This window comes from Eulemur rufifrons, unplaced genomic scaffold (assembly GCF_041146395.1).
Source record: "Eulemur rufifrons isolate Redbay unplaced genomic scaffold, OSU_ERuf_1 scaffold_330, whole genome shotgun sequence".
Taxonomy (NCBI): domain Eukaryota; kingdom Metazoa; phylum Chordata; class Mammalia; order Primates; family Lemuridae; genus Eulemur; species Eulemur rufifrons.
Genome location: NW_027183112.1, coordinates 24,119 through 41,747, shown reverse-complemented (window position 1 = coordinate 41,747; position 17,629 = coordinate 24,119). Strand labels below are relative to the sequence as shown.

Below are 17,629 nucleotides of genomic sequence, written 5' to 3'. Positions count from 1 at the left end.
GGTGTTCTGTGTGGGACTCTGGTGCCTGGACGAGTACTGGTACTACAGCGTCTTCACGCTGTCGATGCTGGTGGCGTTTGCGGCCTCCCTGGTGCAGCAGCAGATGCGGAACATGTCGGAGATCCGGAGGATGGGCAACAAGCCACACATGATCCAGGTGCGCGTGGCGGGGAGAGTCCTGCCCAGTCTGGGGGTGGGCACAGCGCAGGCACGTCTTCCGCGGTGACATTGCCGCCCCTCACCGCCCGGGTCTACCGAAGCCACAAGTGGAGGCCCATCGCCAGCGACGAGATTGTTCCCGGGGACATCGTCTCCATCGGTGAGGCCCCGTTCCACTCCATCCAGGTGGGAGCCCTGCCTCCGGGCCTCTGGCCAACCCTCCTGCCCTGCCCCGCAGGCCGCTTGTTGCTGTCATCCTCAGGGTCGCCCAGCGTCCGCGCCCGGCCCGCTCCTCCCCGCCGACGGAGCGGGCGTGGAGAGGCACCTGCCTGCGCCGAGGGCGGAGAAGGACGTCCCGGAACCCTCCTCGCGTGCTCCGCGGCTGCTGTCTCGGCCCGGCGGGCAGCGCGCGGGGGCCCCGGGGCAGCCAGCGGAGAGCCGGGCCATCCCGCGCCGCAGCCGCCACCTGCCGGCGACGCCCACGGCCCCAGAGACTTCCCCAGCCGCGGCGCGTGGGTCTCGCCGGCGACATCGCCTGCTGAGGTGCAGCGCGGGCACTGACGGTTGACTTGGCCGTTACTGGTCTGACCGGCACGAAGGTGCGGAGCTTGCTCCTTGCGGGTGTCGGCCAGACCGGGTTGCCAGCCTTGGGCTACGGAGGCGGAGGAAACGCGAGGAGGAGCTGAGGTGTCCGCGGACCCGGAAGGCTCCACCGGAAAGAAGCTTTCGGCTTGAGCGGCAGGATGGGGTCCACCTCCTCTGTCCCTGCCCCTGCCCCTGCCCCTGCCCCTCCCCCTGCCCCTGCCCTTGTCCCTGCCCCTGCCCCTCCTCCTCCCCCTGCCCCTGCCCCTGCCCCTGTCCCTGCCCCTGTCCCTGCCCCTGCCCCTGCCCCTTCCAGGGCGACCCACCTTCCCCCGACTGAGACGTGTGACTTCGCATTCTTAACCCGAGGATATGACCATGACCTCCGGTTGAAAGAGATGGGGAAGTTCCACAGAGCTGCCTACCGGCACAAACTCCGGAAAGTGCAGAAGATCCTTTACCACAACAGAGACTTGCTGAATGAGACAGACACGAAGCACAGGTGATAGGAACCGTGAGCCCGGGGCTGGGAGCGGGCCGGGGGCGTGTGGGAGCCCGAGCCCTCCTGTCGCCCAAGGGGCTCGGCTTTCTCCCCTCCGCGGGCTCCTGAGCACCTGGGATGAGGAAACCCTGGAGGGGTCCTGCTCCCAGGCGCCCTTTTTTTTTTTCTATTTTTTAAATTTCAGCTCATTATGGGGGTACAAAAGTTCAGGTTATATATATTGCCTATGCCTCCCCATCCCCCCGAGTCTGAGGTTCAAGTGTGTCCATTCCCTAGACAGTGAACATTGCACTCATCATGTAGATATGCACCCATCCCCTCCCCCCACCCCATCCCCCCAGAGTCAGAACTTCAAGCGTGTCCATTCCCATTCCCCAGGCAGTGTGCATCGCACTCATCAAGTAGGTATACACCCATCCCTTCCCCCCAGCCCCCACCTCTGTCCGATACCCAATTGGTGTTATTCCCAAATGTGCACTCAGGGAAGCCAGTTTGCTGGTGAGTATATGTGGTGCTTATTTTTCCATTCTTGGGATACTTCACTTAATAGAATGGGTTCCAGCTCTCTCCAGGAGAACCAAAGAGATGCCATATCGCCATTATTTCTAATAGCTGAGTAATATTCCATAGTAGTCCCAAAACACATGTTGGCGCGGATGTAGAGAGACAGGAACACTCATACACTGCTGGTGGGACTGTAAACTAGTGCAGCCCCTGTGGAAGCAATGTGGAGATACCTTAAACAGATTCAAGTAGACCTACCATTCGATCCAGCAATCCCATTATTGGGCATCTACCCAGAAGAACAAAAGTCATTCTATAAAAAAGACACCTGCACCCGAATGTTTATAGCAGCACAATTCACAATCGCAAAGATGTGGAAACAACCCAAATGCCCATCAATTCATGAATGCATTAGCAAAATGTGGTATAAGTCTTCAATACTAATATTAGTCATTGGGACTATCTGATTTACGTACGTTCTATAAGTCCAAGTACTGAACAAAATAAACCATACCTATTCATTTGAATCCTGCATTTCCTTTGGTTTAAAGTTCTTTGAAAATCAAATTAAGAATTAACTTTGTTTCAAAAATGCACTGTTGTTATTTCAGCCCTCTTTTTTCATAGTATGTTTACGGTGGAAAGTAAAAACTAAAATGTCTTTAAATGCTAATCATATGAAAAGAACTGCCAGAGACCTGTTCTATATACCAAAGTTCATTTAATGTAAGTCATCATGGACTGTGTGATGCCCCATTATCTTATGTATCAATAAGATAATTAAAATGCTGCCAATTATAGTTATAATAAATCATGAATTACAAGTGGCATTCCAATGTCAGAGGTGTTAAAATGTGAAAAAAATGAGTTTCTTAGAATCACTGAAATACGGTTGAATCTCTCATCTTTCAAACTTACCACAAGGTAGGTATTATTGTATCATTTTTACTTAATCAGAATGTCATCATCATTAGGTAGTAGTCATGGTAATCGTTATAATATCTAACAATTATTGAGCTGTTATTTGTGCTGGGAACTCTTCAAAACACTTAGCATAGATTCTCACGTAAGCATCACAGTGGTATCCTGGGAGGTGTCCCCACTCTTCTCATTTTCATTTTAGTAGTGAGGAAACTGAGGCACAGAAAAGCTAAGTCATAGCCAGTTAAGTGACAGCTTAAAGGAGGATTCAAACCCAAGTTGAAATGAACCCAAAGGTCAATGTCTCTGTATGCCGATAGGCTGCTCTTTCATTAATGCAGTGAGTACTAAGAGCGAAGACATATTCTGCCTTCACAAGAAAATTAAAGATTTGTTTTGAAAACAGATGGACTACCATGAGATTTAATGTTTGCAATTACATAAATATGTTTTGAGATGGTGAACTACAATTTTCTAAAAAGTCCTCTCGCCTTCCTAGGACTGCTCTCCATTTGGCCTCTGCCAGCAGAGATGCACAGGTGGTAACTTTCCTGCTGCACAAAGACTGTGACCTTAACCCCCGTGACGGCAAAAACAGGACACCTCTGATAAAGGTATATAGCTGCCAACTATTTCAGCATGAGATGGGTTTTGTTTAAACCCATAGAATAAAAATGATTTTATCTCATTGAAATATAACTCATAAGTGAAACCTGTGAAATGTTTATATTGAATTCCTAGAGTTTACAATCTATTTCTTGGTCTAACACTGACAGGCTGTACAATGCCAGGCACAGGAATGTGTCATTCTGCTCTTAGAACATGGTGCCGATCCCAATGTTGTGGATGACTACGGCAACACTGCTCTCCACTATGCTGCCTATAATGGGGATTTGTCAATAGCAGCAAAACTATGTGCTCATGGTGCCACTCTGGAAATGACAAACAAGGTATTTATTTTCGAACTATTGGAAATGCCTTTGTTTTAACATTGACATAATGTAAGGGTCAATTTTCCATGTTTGGAAGTTCAAGCATTCCCTGAATGAAAATATTTTGAAATACCTTAATTGTCTAAGGTTTTACTTGAAATATTGATACTTTTAAAGAAGCATTAGAGGGTACAGCTTCTTTTATGCATTTAGGGTAAATATTTGTGCTAACACTAAAAGTAAAATTTTTTTTCAAATTCTTTTCCCACCAAGTTTTTGTTTGTTTGTTTTCTCATTAGTGTAAAACAACATGGCAAAGCAAATTGACCCTGGAAATGGGCTCTATCATAAAACTTGAACAAAAGAAATGCATTTCACAGAAATGGAAATCTTGCTGTTGAGAAGTTCGTAAAAAACTAGTTGCTATGAACATGGTTTACCTCTCGGTGATAAGGCTAAAAAGGGAACAATGGACAGGGAGAAGGAGAGCTACCAGAAATATGCAGGCCAATTTGACAATTATGTAACTCAGGGAAAACACCAAGAAGAGGTTTTTTTATGTTTAGACCAGGAGCTCTTCAGCTGTGGGGATGATAATTCTCAGGTAGAGTGTTAGTGAGTGGTCAGCCTGCCAAGCCATCAATTGTAGGAGGACTCTGAGGAAAGCAGATTGGTGGTGAGTAGGTGGGAATGAAGTGGGCAAGAAGAGGGAAGAATAAATTTTTATTTTTATTTCAGCATATTATGGAGGTACAAAAGTTTAGGTTATGCATATTGCCCTTGTCCCCCGGCCCCCCTCCCCAGAATCAGAGCCTCAAGCGTGTCCATCCCCTAGATGGTGCCCATCGCACTCATTCTGTATGTATACACCCATCCCCTCCCCCACCCACATCTGTCTGACAGCCGATCAATGTTATTCCTAAATGTGCTCTTAGGTGATGATCAGTGAAACCAATTTGATGGTGAGTACATGTGGTGCTTATTTTTGCATTCTTGGGATACTTCACTTAGTAGAATGGGTTCCAGCTCTGTCCAGGAAAATACAAGAGGTGCTAGATCACCATTATTTCTTATAGCTGAATAGTACTCCATGGTATACATATACCACATTTTATTAATCCACTCATGTATTGATGGGCACTTGGGTTGTTTCCACATCTTCGCCATTGTAAATTGTGCTGCTATAAACATTTGGGTGCAGATGTCTTTGTTATAGAATGTATTTTGTTCTTTTGGGTAGATGCCCAATAATGGGATTGCTGGATCAAATGGTAGGTCTACTTGTATCTGTTTTAGGTATCTCCATATTGCTTTACACAGAGGTTGCGCTAGTTTGTAGTCCCACCAGCAATGTAGGAGTGTTCCTGTCTCTCCGCATCCATGCCAACATTTATTGTTTTGGGATTTTTTGATAAAGGCCATTCTCACTGGAGTTAAGTGATAGCTCCTTGCGGTTTTGATTTGCATTTCCCTGATGATTAGAGATGTTGAGTACTTTTTCATATGTTTCTTGGCCATTCTTGTGTCTTCTTTTGAAAAATTTCTATTCATGTCCTTTGCCCACTTTTTGATAGGTTATCTTTATTTACAATATATAGCCTATATTTTATATTATTCCCTTAGTAATAGGGTTGAGTCTTAGAATTCAGAAGATGGCTTTTTAAAAACTCTTTTTTCTTAATATGTACCATAAATAATCGTCTTCCTATTAGACTGCCTATAAGCCTTTTTCGGTTAATCAGGGTTATGGTTGGATTGGTTATGCAGATTGTAGATGACGTTATATGTTTCTTCTCAGCATCGTCCCTTAAAAATGCAAGTAATTTAGTGCCTTTTCTTATGCTAGAAATAATTCATATAGGCAGTAGCAGAACTTTTATTAAGAAACCATTATATTTCTATTTCTGATTCATATTTTGCCTAAAATAAAAATAGTTTTAAGTAACAACTAAAAGGGAAACCAGAATGAAAATGGATTAAAAAGGTAGATATGCATTAGGGTCCCAGGATTACCATTATCATTGAGAATAAAATTTCATACTGAGTTTTTTAACAGCTGAGATAAAAATCTGTGATCTTGTAATAGGAGAAATTCCATGGACCATTTAATAATAAGCAATCAAAGTTCATTTGAAACCTGTCTCTTTTAATTCAAAGCCCATTTCCTTAATGACCCACTTGAGCAGGAGTGGCAGACATTGGCATCTGGGATCTTGTCACCATTGGTAGAAGAGAGTCAAGTGAGTTGGCGTCACCTGGAGAAATCCTCCACCTTTGTTGAAAGCTTTCAAACCTGTCTCTCTCAATTTATAATTTCTCAAATGTTAATATTTGCCACAAAAGATGTATTGTCAAAGAGGGATTAGGCAAATTCAGAAGATTGTTTTCATACTGGACACACAGTGCACAATTTTGTAATATTTCTCACCAATAGATGATCATGCAAACTTTCTGTTGGGGAACATTACTTCTTGTAGGGCAGATATTCTTTGGAATATAGTTTAGGAAACACTGCTCTAGAGGTAATATTTAGATCATTAACTCAATAAAAATACTGCAAATGTTCACTACTGTATCTTAGGGTCTGGGGGTGTAGAGACAATAGATCCTGCCCCTGCCCACAAGAAGCTCTTTTTAGATGAGAATCACTGAAATCATTACGATATACCATGATAAATGCTGTGACAGAAGCAAAGATTCTTGGGAGCAGTGAGTGTCTGAAGTGAGCTTTGGAGATGACCAGAGCTAACGCGGTGAGGCAGAGGCGGCGAGTTTCCAAGGGAAGGAGCAGCACATGGGAAAGCACAGGGTTGAGAAGGAAGGGGCTACTCTTTACTCACTTTCTGTGTTATATGTACATTCTTAGGGTCTTATATAAGGTGTTCACTTCAGTTGAGAAATACTTAATTTTGTCCATTACTAATTGTTTTTGCTGTATTACAGCTACAAGACACACCACTTTTGATTGCTCTGAAACAAAAAAACGTGAACGTGGCAGAATTTTTAATAAAGGAAAAGGCAGATGTAAATACGGTTGATGCCCTGGACAGGTACAGTAATTAGTTCTTTTTTTAAAAAAAGTGAGTGTTTTTCTAGAATGGTAACAGTCACTCAAGTCGGAAATATTAAGCGAATAAGAAGATTACCTTGTAATTATTGGGGTATAGTGAAAAATGTCAACAGAAATGTTCAGTTAGAAAATCAGTGATTTGGACTGGACAATGTAAAGAACAGTATACAGAAGGATTCATCTTCTTTTACAATATTGACTGATGTTTGTAATTTGATGTTTTTTATCATATTATCTTTTTTCAGTGATATGATCTTGTCTTAGCGAAAGGGGTTTCATGTTAGTTTTATGAAGTATGAACTTTAACGTTTAGATTGCTTTATGACTCAACATGAACTTCTTCGCCCCGTCAGAGTATTTGTCTAACCCCTGCTTCTTACGTACTTTTCCTTTAAAAATGCTCTATTTCACATAGATAGGAGCTGAAATTCATTTTGTCTTTTGCATTACTCAATGAGTCTTTGCTTTAAGTTGCTTTCTTTGAAGCATATTGATGTTAAGTTATCCTTAAGTGACTATGAATTGCTATTACCAGATAGTGTGGATTCATCAGCTTTTTCCATTTGTATTTCTAGTGTATTTTGGTGTTTTTATTTTTAATTGGTATGGGCAGAGGGAAGAAAGACAGCTTTCATTGGATAAACTTTTCCTTGAATGAAGATGAGCCATAGGTGGGTGATAAAGAGAAAAGAGATAGATTTAGACTCCCAGAAACCTGGGTTCAATTCCTGACTTCCCACTTGCTAGGTGTGGACCTTGGGGACATTATTGATCACCAAATATGTTTTCTGATATGAAAAGGCAGATCAAAAGATATCCACCAAGGGTTGCTGTGTGTGAGATTATGTGTGTGTGTGTGTATGTGTGTGTACAGCGTTTACTTCAGTGCCCAGCACATGCTTCTCATCATCGATACCTGAAAGTACTCTGAGTACAGTTCTTACTGTTATTACTAATATTGTTGATGTAAGGCTGTAGGTAGCTTTTACTTCTGTGACCCCTACCTGACTTTGAATTAAAATATATTCTGTTTAGACTAGGGAAGAATGGATAATTCTCCATTTAAATCTCGGCCTATTTTAGATAAGTGACCTCAGCATAGTTTCTTGCCCATCAAAGGACCATAAATTAGCAACTTGTACTATGCCATACCCCAGTGAGACGGGAGGCTTTCTTTTGTCCCTTTCTTTTAGCCTCAGTGGTAATTTACAAAAGTGAACCCTTGAGCACCCAGGATTCTTGTGTCTACAAGTACATGTAAATGGTTAATTGTACACAGACAGGCAAGATAGTGAATTGGTAAAGTATATCATATTAGTTGTTTAAGTAACTTTGTTAAAGTTCCTAAGGGTGGAGTTATCTCTCTGTTATTTTAGAACACCCCTCATGCTTGCCGTACAATGTGAATCATCCAGTACAGTCAGTCTTCTGCTCCAGCAAAGTGTTGATGTCTTTGCTAAAGATTACCAGGGACGGACTGCAGAAGATTATGCTGTTACTATTCAGCCTTTTACGTAAGTGTACCCATTCAAAGACTAGTTGATACTAAATTGGGGTATAAGATAATTATAGCTATTGCATCTTATACATCAGGGGAGATTTCATAGTTTGGGTCAGGTAGTGCTGGAATGGCCGCGAGGTAGTCCACTTCATGTGCCGGGAATCAAGCAAAAGGCCAGCCTAGTCAGAAGTAGCAAAGGGTGCAAGATTCTTTTCCTCAGGACATTTAAGACCTTTATCCTTAGGGATCTCAACATTGTCCATTTTATTCCAAGTATAACCCCTATGCATGGGATAAAAATAAGGTCACATCCTTGATACTTCTAATTCGTTATTTGGGTCTTGAAATGTCCAGTTTAGCAGAAACTCTTGTACCATACCCTGGGGGCTATCTCCTAGACCAGCGGTCCCCAACCTTTTGGGCACCAGGGATCAGTTTCATGGAAGACAATTTTTGCATGGATCGGGTGGGATGATTTTGGGATAATTCAAGTGCATTACATTTATTGTGCACTTTATTTCAGAATTATTATTGCATTGTAACATATAATGAAATATTTTTACAACTGACCATAATGCAGAATCAGTGGGAGCCCTGAGCTTGTGTTCCTGCAACTAGATGGTCCCATCTGGGGCTGATGGGCGACAGTGACTGATCTGACAGGAGGTGGAGCTCAGGAGGTGATGTGAGTGATGGGGAGTGGCTGCAAATAGAGACGAAGGCCCTCACCTCCTGCTGTGCAGCCCAGTTCCCAACAGGCCACGGACCAGCAGCAGCCTGCAGCCTGGGGGTTGGGGACCTCAGTCCTAACCTTCTCCTTGAATTTTAAAGAACTTAAGGGGTTCCAAAGTGCAAGGAAGATGATCCTCTTTTATAAGGCAGAAGGAGGGAAGAAAGAACATTCTAATCATTCAGTTGTTTCCCTTGATTCGGTTGCTGCATTGTTGCTATGGAAACTGATCCTGCCATCCGGTAATGATGACCTTTGGTACTAGGACACCTTTGCTGGTTCAAATCCCTCAGTCTTCATGGTCATCCATACTTAGACTTCCAAGTAACATTTTTTTTGGTTCACGTGCATATGCTCATGTGCTCAGCCATTGTTCCCAAAGCAGCAGGACTCTGCTCTGCAGCTGGGCCTGCTAGCTTTAGCCACACACATAGTGAGCAAGTGACCCTTCCCCCCGCACTTCAAACCTTACGTAGAACCCACATTTCGGCTTAGACTTAGTCTAAACCTTCATGGTAAGTTATCCTTTGAAGCCCTTTTCTCAAGCAAATGTTAGTTGAGATTGTTCTAAACTGTCAGAGAGGTTCAAACAATGTTGCAGGAATAGATCAGAATTCCCTTTCTTCTTTGTTACCAGCTCTGTACCCTGAGGTCTGTTTGTGTCCTGTGTAGCACCTTTTCTGAGGTAGCGAATGGTCCATATCATCCTTCCTCAGTAGTGGGCACCAACTTGCCCTTGGCCCTGAAGTGATCTCTTCCCCATAATAACAAAAATCTCCCAAGCTGCTTGGTTCTCTACCTCAAGGTTTTAAAACATTTTCAAATTCTGCTTCACAAAGAAGCCATTCCTCAGAAGCTGAAACCTCTGAGTCTAAACTAGGGTAGTTGGATGTAACAGGGCTAAGCCTCACCCAGGACTCATCGATACCCACATACAGAGGTGGGGCTTGGTGCTTTCTCTGGCAGCACGTATCCTAAAATTGAAACAATACGGAGCAGTTAGCATGGCTCCTGTGACAATATGATGTGCTCATTCTTGAGACGCTCCATATTTTGCACAGTCCCTGGAAGGTCATTTGACTGTTTGCTGACTAGCTCCACCAAAACTGTGTGAGTCCAGCCCAATGGGCAGCACTCAATATTGAAACTGTGATGTTCTTTACAAAGGTATCTATGTAAGGTAATCTATGAAATGAGAATGGAGCTTAGCAACACATGGCATGTTGTGTGCACATATGTTGTTGGTATGTAGCTCAGAAATGAGAAAATGTCAACTTCCTTTGTGGAATTTAAAAAGGTAGGATTTTATCTTCCATGTCGGTTGGAGATGAACATGGAGGTTAAGCATCATTCTAACCAAGGTCTGCTGGTTCAGAGTCTGAGCAGCTAGGGAGGGAACAGTAGTAGTGCAAGCCAGGTCTTGACATCTGTTTGTTTTCTGCCCTTTGCATGACTGATTGTCTCAGTGATGGGGGACCGTAATGTTATCTAATTTAAGGAGATAATGTATTTATAAATACAGTTTGTTAAAAATTGTGAAATAGCTGAGGTGGCCTGAATTATGAGCTACAAAGAATAGAACAACTAACAACAAAAATTAGATCTTAATAATATGTTCTGAAAAATGCAACATTTGAATATTAGAACCTTGAAAAAACACAGATTGGGTTTCATTTGGGCTTCTATAATAGCTTCAGCAATGAAGTTCAGGAACAAAGTATTCCATTGCATCACTATTTCTCTGAGCATTTAAAAAATGTTGTCTCAGTACATTTTTATAACAACCTAGTTAAGGCAGTAAAATCCTTACTTTTAGGAGAAAATATTGAGCCTAAAAGAAGCAACATGGCCGTGAAGAAATAGCTGTTTGTGGAGCTAGAATTTATTCCGATTTCAGGATATTTTCCATTATGTCTAGCTGGCTCCAGTTAATGTAGTGAGTTAATTCATGAGTACTTCACCTTACTTTTTTCTTCATTAATTAGAAGCTGTATTAGAAGTTTGTAGATAGACCTTACAAATTTGAAGTGTATATGATAACATTCTTACATTAGCTGTGATATTTTCTGAAGTGCTCTAAGAATTTACTATATTTAGTAAAAATTTTTCATATCTGTATTAAAATAGTAATTTTATTTATTGTTTGTTCATAGGTTATGCCGGCAAATTTTAGAATATAAAGAAAAAATGAAGCATAATAATCCTCAAAATCGCAGTCCAGGAAAGACTTCTAATAGTGAGTTGCTGTTGGTGGTTCTACCATAATAAGAGTAGGAGTTGTGACTACAAAAGATCAGTTAAAAAATTAATATTTAAATTTCTTAATTTCTTCCTTAGAAGCCTCAAATTCAGAATTACTTAAGAAGTTGGTTGTAGGTAATTTATAATCCAAAACAATATTCTGGAAAAAAATTCACTTAATTACTTGCTTATGGTCTCTGAAATCTTATATGATATTTTTGTATGAATAAGAAAAGAGATGTTTAAGTTAGTATGTTGTAAATTTCCTCTATAGTCACATTATAATGAGTTGGACTTGCTATAAAAATGAATCTTCTATTTAGTATCATAATAAGTGTTTTGCATTTAGTAAAGGAATATTCATTACTGTTGACCCTTGAACAACATGAGGGTTAGAGGCACCAATCCCCCTTGCAGTTAAAAATCTGCATACAACTATTTTTTTTGGAGACAGTGTCTTGCTCTGTTGCCTGGGCTAGAGTGCGCTGTCTCCTCATAGCTCTCTGCAGTCTCAAACTCCTAGGCTCAGGTGATCCCCGCCTCAGCCTCCTGAGTAGCTGAGACTACAGGCATGTGATACCATGCCTGGATAAGTCTTAAATTTTTTGTAGAGATGGGGTCTTGCTCTGTTGATCAGGCTGGTCTCTTTTTGCCTGGTCTCAAGCAATCCTCCCAACTCAGCCTCCAAAAGTGCTAGGATTATAGGCATGAGCCACCATGCCCAGCCGGTGTATAACTTTTGGATCCCCTAAGACTTTGGTAAGCGTCTATTACTGACTAAAAGCCTTACAGATAACATAAATGGTTGATTACCACATAATTTTGGTATGTATTATATGCTGTATTCTTACAATAATGTAAGAATATTGTCCTGTATTCTTACAATAAAGCTAGAGAACAGAAACTATTAAGAAAATCATAAGGAAGAAAAAGTATATTCATTACGTGGAAGTGGATCATCATAAAGGTCTTTACCTTCCCGGTCTTCACATTGAGTAGGCTCAGGAGGAGAAGGGAGGGCAAAGGTTGGTTTTGCTGTCTGTTGGCGGCCGAGGTGGAAGAAAATCTGCTTATAACGGGGCCCCTGCAGTGCACACCCCTGTTATTCAAGGGTCAATTGTATTACATAGTGATTTCTGTCAACTAAAAAGGCAATGTCTGTGAACTCAACAATACCTTTGTGGTACCATAAACAAATGGCAATAAGAAGTGCAAAACGTATCCCGTGTGCACCACCAGCAATAGTTGGTCATTTCTTAAAGATGCCTACTGGGTAGAGAAGTCAGAAGGGCAATTCTTTGTTTTGAAGTACAAGGCATGTTACATATTCTTGTGCCAACATATTGTCACTGTTATCGACTTCATTGCCCATAAGTTGAAATTGAATGAAATACATTTACTTTGTTAGAACAGGATGTGTTCTTCTCTCTGCTCGATAATTGCCACAGTATCTATCAGCAATGTTAGAAGAAGATATTCTGTTACTACTGGCTAGAGTTTTGTCATAATATTCCAATAGAACAACTCTGGGCACAACAAATTATAATAAAAGTACAAAAATGCTTCACAGTAACAAAATGCTACCGTGCCACCTCAGTCTGACACCAAATGCATTGTGTAATCTAAATTGTAATGTAGTCTCTACTTCTGAAACAATTTCTGTAACTTAAGTTTTGCAAGTTGCAGGAGAAGGAAGATGGAATAGACTTAGTTTAGTTCTTTAATGTGCTCAGAGTGGAGCTGTTTCTATTTATTAAGAATTTCTGTGATTTTTCAAGAGAATTGTCAAAGAAATCATTTTTATGCATTTATTCCCTTGCCCACTTAACAAATAACTATCAAGTGTCTTTTAGGTGTGAAGCATTTTTCTAATGTTCCAGAAGGCAAACATTCAAAAATACTGTCAGGAGCTGGTTATTATCATTGTCCTTTTTATTATTTACTACTTTATTCAGTGTTTCCTGCGTGTCTGATGCCCCCCGGGAGCACATAGTGACCACTTGTTATGTATTTATTATGTTAACTGTAACATATGCCTGACACTTTAAGTCCATGGGGAGAAATTAAAGCTTTAAGAAAATAGGTAGGATGTGAAGTGAGCATGGCAGAGCGAATAAAAGTCTGCCAGATGAAGAGGCAGAAGGATGACGCTTGGCAGGAGGAACATCTTAGAGGATTGCGTGCTTGTCAGAAGGAACGGCAAGTGCAAAATCTGGTACTCACGAGTGAACTTTGCAGGGTTTAAAGCAGTTCGGTTTCCTACAGCAAAAGTGTGATATGAGAGTGGCCGGGAATGAGGTGACTGCCTCGCTGAGATGAGCTCATGAAAGGCTTTTTAATGTACAGAAATGAGCAGATCTTACCCTGTAGGCCATGGGCAATTTATCAAAATGCTTTTTGCTGTAGACAGCAGATGACCTAACTAACAGTGGCTAAAACCATAGGGACAAGAGTTGCTTTGGTGGGTCAGTGTCATCAGGATCCCACTTGTTGTCCCTCTTTCAGCTGTGCTGCTGGTGGCATTTTGCTCTTGTCTCCTTTCATGGTTGGCTAATTAGCAACAGCTCCAAGCATCATGTTCTCACAGGACAGTATCTGAAGGCCGAAAGGCCTGCTTTTCTTCACATGTTTCTGTCAAATAGGGAGAAAACTCAGAAGCTTGCAGGGGACTTCCTGTAACGCTTTATTGGCTGAGTTACACCACGTGCTCATTCCTAAGCCAATCGCTGGGAAAGCAGATGTAATGACAGTGATAAGCTTAGAATAATCATTTCTGGTTTGGGAGCTGGGTTGGGGTATTGGGCTGAGAAATATCCAGCTAAGATTGTGTTTCCCCAGCAAGAAAGAATAAGGTGGCTGTTGTAGGGAGCCAGCAAAGTGTGCTGCAGGGATTCATTGGTGAATTTTGAGCAAGGGAGCCACAAGATTAGATTTGTTCTAAAACAGAGATTGGTTATGGTCTAAAGTAGAGATTGGCAAGCTCTTTACGCTAAGGGCCACAGAGTGAATGTTTCAGGCCAGGTGGTGGTCTCTGTCACATCTACTCAACCTTGCATTGTAGTGTGAAAGCAGTTGTAGACGGTATGTAAGCATATAGACACTCCTGTGCTCCAGTAAAACTTTATTTACGACTGGGCACGGTGGCTCATGCCTGTAATCCTAGCACTCTGGGAGGCCGAGGCGGGAGGATTGCTCGAGGTCAGGAGTTCAAGACCAGCCTGAGCAAGAGCGAGACCCCGTCTCTACTAAAAATAGAAAGAAATTATCTGGCCAACTAAAATATATATAAAAAAAATTAGCCGGGAATGGTGGCACATGCCTGTAGTCCCAGCTACTTGGGAGGCTGAGGCAGGAGGATTGCTTAAGCCCAGGAGTTTGAGGTTGCTGTGAGCTAGGCTGACGCCACGGCACTCACTCTAGCCCGGGCAACAAAGCGAGACTCTGTCTCAAAAAACAAACAAACAAACAAAAAACTTTATTTACAAAACCATATGGCAGGCTGGATCTGATGAGTGGTCTGTAATCTGCTGAGCCCCCATATAGGGGATAGGTGGAAGGTAACCACATAAAGAGACTGGGAGACAAAGGAAGCTTTTGCAGTAGTCAAAGCCATCGTTTCCTTGTCACCAATTCTTGGAGTAGTCTCAATCTATTAATATTAGGAGGTTTCACTGATCCATGGTAAAATACAGAAAGATAGAGAGCTCAGTTTATTCATTTTAAAATGTTGATCTTTTCCTTGGCATTATGCCTTTTCATTTGTTTTGCTTAATGTTTTTTAATTTAAGAAATAATAATAATAGTTGGCAGTTTATTCTTCCTGCGAAAGCCATTCATTAGGAGCCCATGTTAAACTAAGAATTATGAATATAATTATTTTATATGTGAATACTTATGTGTATGTTTCCAGTGGTAGTAGAAACGTAAAGCAGAGGCAGAAAAGAGGTACAGTTAATACGATTATTGAGTGTGCGATGTTAGGGGGCAGAGAGAAATTTCAAATGATCCATAGATTTCCATGCTGTACACTGGCATTTAAACTGGACATGGGGAAGGAATAGGAAATTGTCAGGTAAGCAGAGGGGAGCAGCAGGTTAACAGGGAAGACTAAGTATTTTCTATACATGTTGCGTTTCCTGGGATATTCATGTAGGAGATTTTCAGCAGGTAAGTGGATAATAGGCATTTCTAGCTGGAGATGGAACACTGAGGTTGGAGACGCAGACTTGGAATAATCTTATTCTAATTATCAGGCAAAGTCGTAGATCTGAATGAACTTATCCGCGATGGGGAAAATGCAGAATGAAAAGAAGTCTAGTGGGAAAACCCTGGGCATATCAACATTTCCCAGAGGAGAAGCAGTTAGTGTAGAAGACTGAGAAGTGGTTAGGCAAAAGTAGGAGAGAAATCAGAGGAAATGATGTTGCAAAAATTTAAAAAAGTGAGAATTTCCAGGAGGGAGTATCTATTCTAACAAGTAAGATTACATGACATCCTTTCCAAAAGAGCAAATTTATAGTTCTAAAGCCTACTGTTTATGTGATTGGTTGTTCTTGCATCCAAATGTGGAGGAATATAGCTGCCAAGATCCTAATCAGTTTCTGTAAGTGCAGCAGCTACCTATGCAGGATGAGGGAAGATGGTCTAGACTGGTGAGTACACCTCTCAGCACTTTTCCAGAATTGCCAAAACCTAAGGGTCACATGTGAGGAAAAGTGTTGTCTTTCTTATCTGCCTCTTGTGGAATTACTTGTTTTGTACTCAAGTCCTTGACAAGCTGTTCTGCATACATTCCAAACCAAAAATCTGGCAGTGAGAAATGGAACGTGCTGTCAGATGTACCTACCCTCCCTGTGGCATGGGATCATAACACAGTCATGTTTTGGCAGTTTCAAGTTGTCATCAGAAACAGTTTAGAGGCCAGGCACGGTGGCTCCCACGTGTAATCCTAGCACTCTGGGAGGCCCAGGTGGGTGGATCATTTGCGCTCAGGAGTTTGAGACCAGCCTGAGTAAGAGTGAGACCCCGTTTCTACTAAAAAATAGAAAGAAATTAACCGGACAACTAAAAATACATAGAAAAAATTAGCCGGGCATGGTGGCATATGCCTGTAGTCCCAGCTACTTGGGAGGCTGAGGCAGGAGGATTGCTTGAGCCCAGGAGTTGGAGGTTGCTGTGAGCTAGGCTGACACCATGGCACTCATGGTAGCCTGGGTAACAGAGTGAGACTCTGTCTCAAAAACAGCAACAGCAATAACAACAAAAAACAAAAACAAACAAAAGAAAAACCCCAACAGTTTAGAGACCATCAGTTTGGAAAAACTGACATCTTTTAAATATTTGTTGCAGAAAACTAACATATATATATATGTATATATCTCAAAAGGAAAATATAAGGTGATATGCTGAATATAGTAGTTCTCAGTATTTTGGGAACTTTGGTGACATCAGTAGAAAAGTAAGCTCCTGACTCTTTTTTGTTAGTGTAATTCTCTTTTCATTTACATTCTCCTGAGATCTCTGCTTTTACTGTTTTTTTTTTTAATTTCTCCCAAAGGAAAATATTACTATAACACATCTGTAACATATGTATGCTTGACAAGTGTGTATTATTTCTTTTTGAGAGAATTGGCTGCCTGTCCTAAAGTATATCTGGCATTCTATTAGCTTCGCTTCGCTTCGCTTCGCTTCGCTTCGCTTCGCTTCTCTTCTCTTCTCTTCTCTTCTCTTCTCTTCTCTTCTCTTCTCTTCTCCTCTTTTCTCCTCTTCTTTTCTAGATAGGGTCTTGCTCTGTCACCTAGGCAGAGTGCAGTGGTGTCATCACAGCTCACTGCAACCTCAAACTCCTGGGCTCAAGCCATCCTCCTGCCTCAGCCTCCCCAGAAAGTGGGATTGCAGGTTCATGCCACCACGAGCAGCTAATTTTTCTATTTCTTGTAGGGACAGGGTCTCACTTTTGATCAGGCTTCTGTTAGTTTTTCATGCTAATCTTCTTTATTTCTTTAGCACAGTGACTGTTACTGATGATGGTTTGTCAGGAGTTTAAGAGTCTGTGGAATTGTCAAATACAAATTGTTTTATCTGACATAGTTTTCAGGGGAAGCACTTTTCCAGTATTATATATGTTTAGAAACTGGTAATCTGTGGCTTAACTAGAATATGTAGTTAATTGGATTACCATACTTTTAACCATCTCCATGTAAGATAACTCCCCTTCTCCCACAAACAAGTTAAAGGTCCTATTGGACCTTAAAGATTAAAGCCAGTATTTCTGCATAGCAGTGGATAGCTCCTCCTACAATGTGGATGCAATTTTTTTTGTTTTTTTTTTTACTTTTCTACTGGTTCTGTCAAGAATTGTCTTTAATAGGTGAACTATGTTTTAGTTTTATTAAGAGATTAAGAAAAAGATTAAAAACAAATAAAAGGAATTCTGTGATTGGTAGTACAGCATATACAATATCCAATGGCTTTGTTTTTTTTTTTT

The 17,629-nt window shown here is 41.5% G+C and overlaps 1 non-coding gene across 1 annotated transcript; it reads left to right on the top strand.

The window, feature by feature from the left end:
* Nucleotides 1-9,851: 9,851 nt before the first annotated feature.
* On the top strand, nucleotides 9,852-9,957 carry LOC138380281 (U6 spliceosomal RNA). Its single transcript, XR_011232685.1, has one exon. It is a non-coding gene; the product is annotated as a U6 spliceosomal RNA (small nuclear RNA).
* The last annotated feature ends 7,672 nt before the right edge of the window (nucleotides 9,958-17,629 follow it).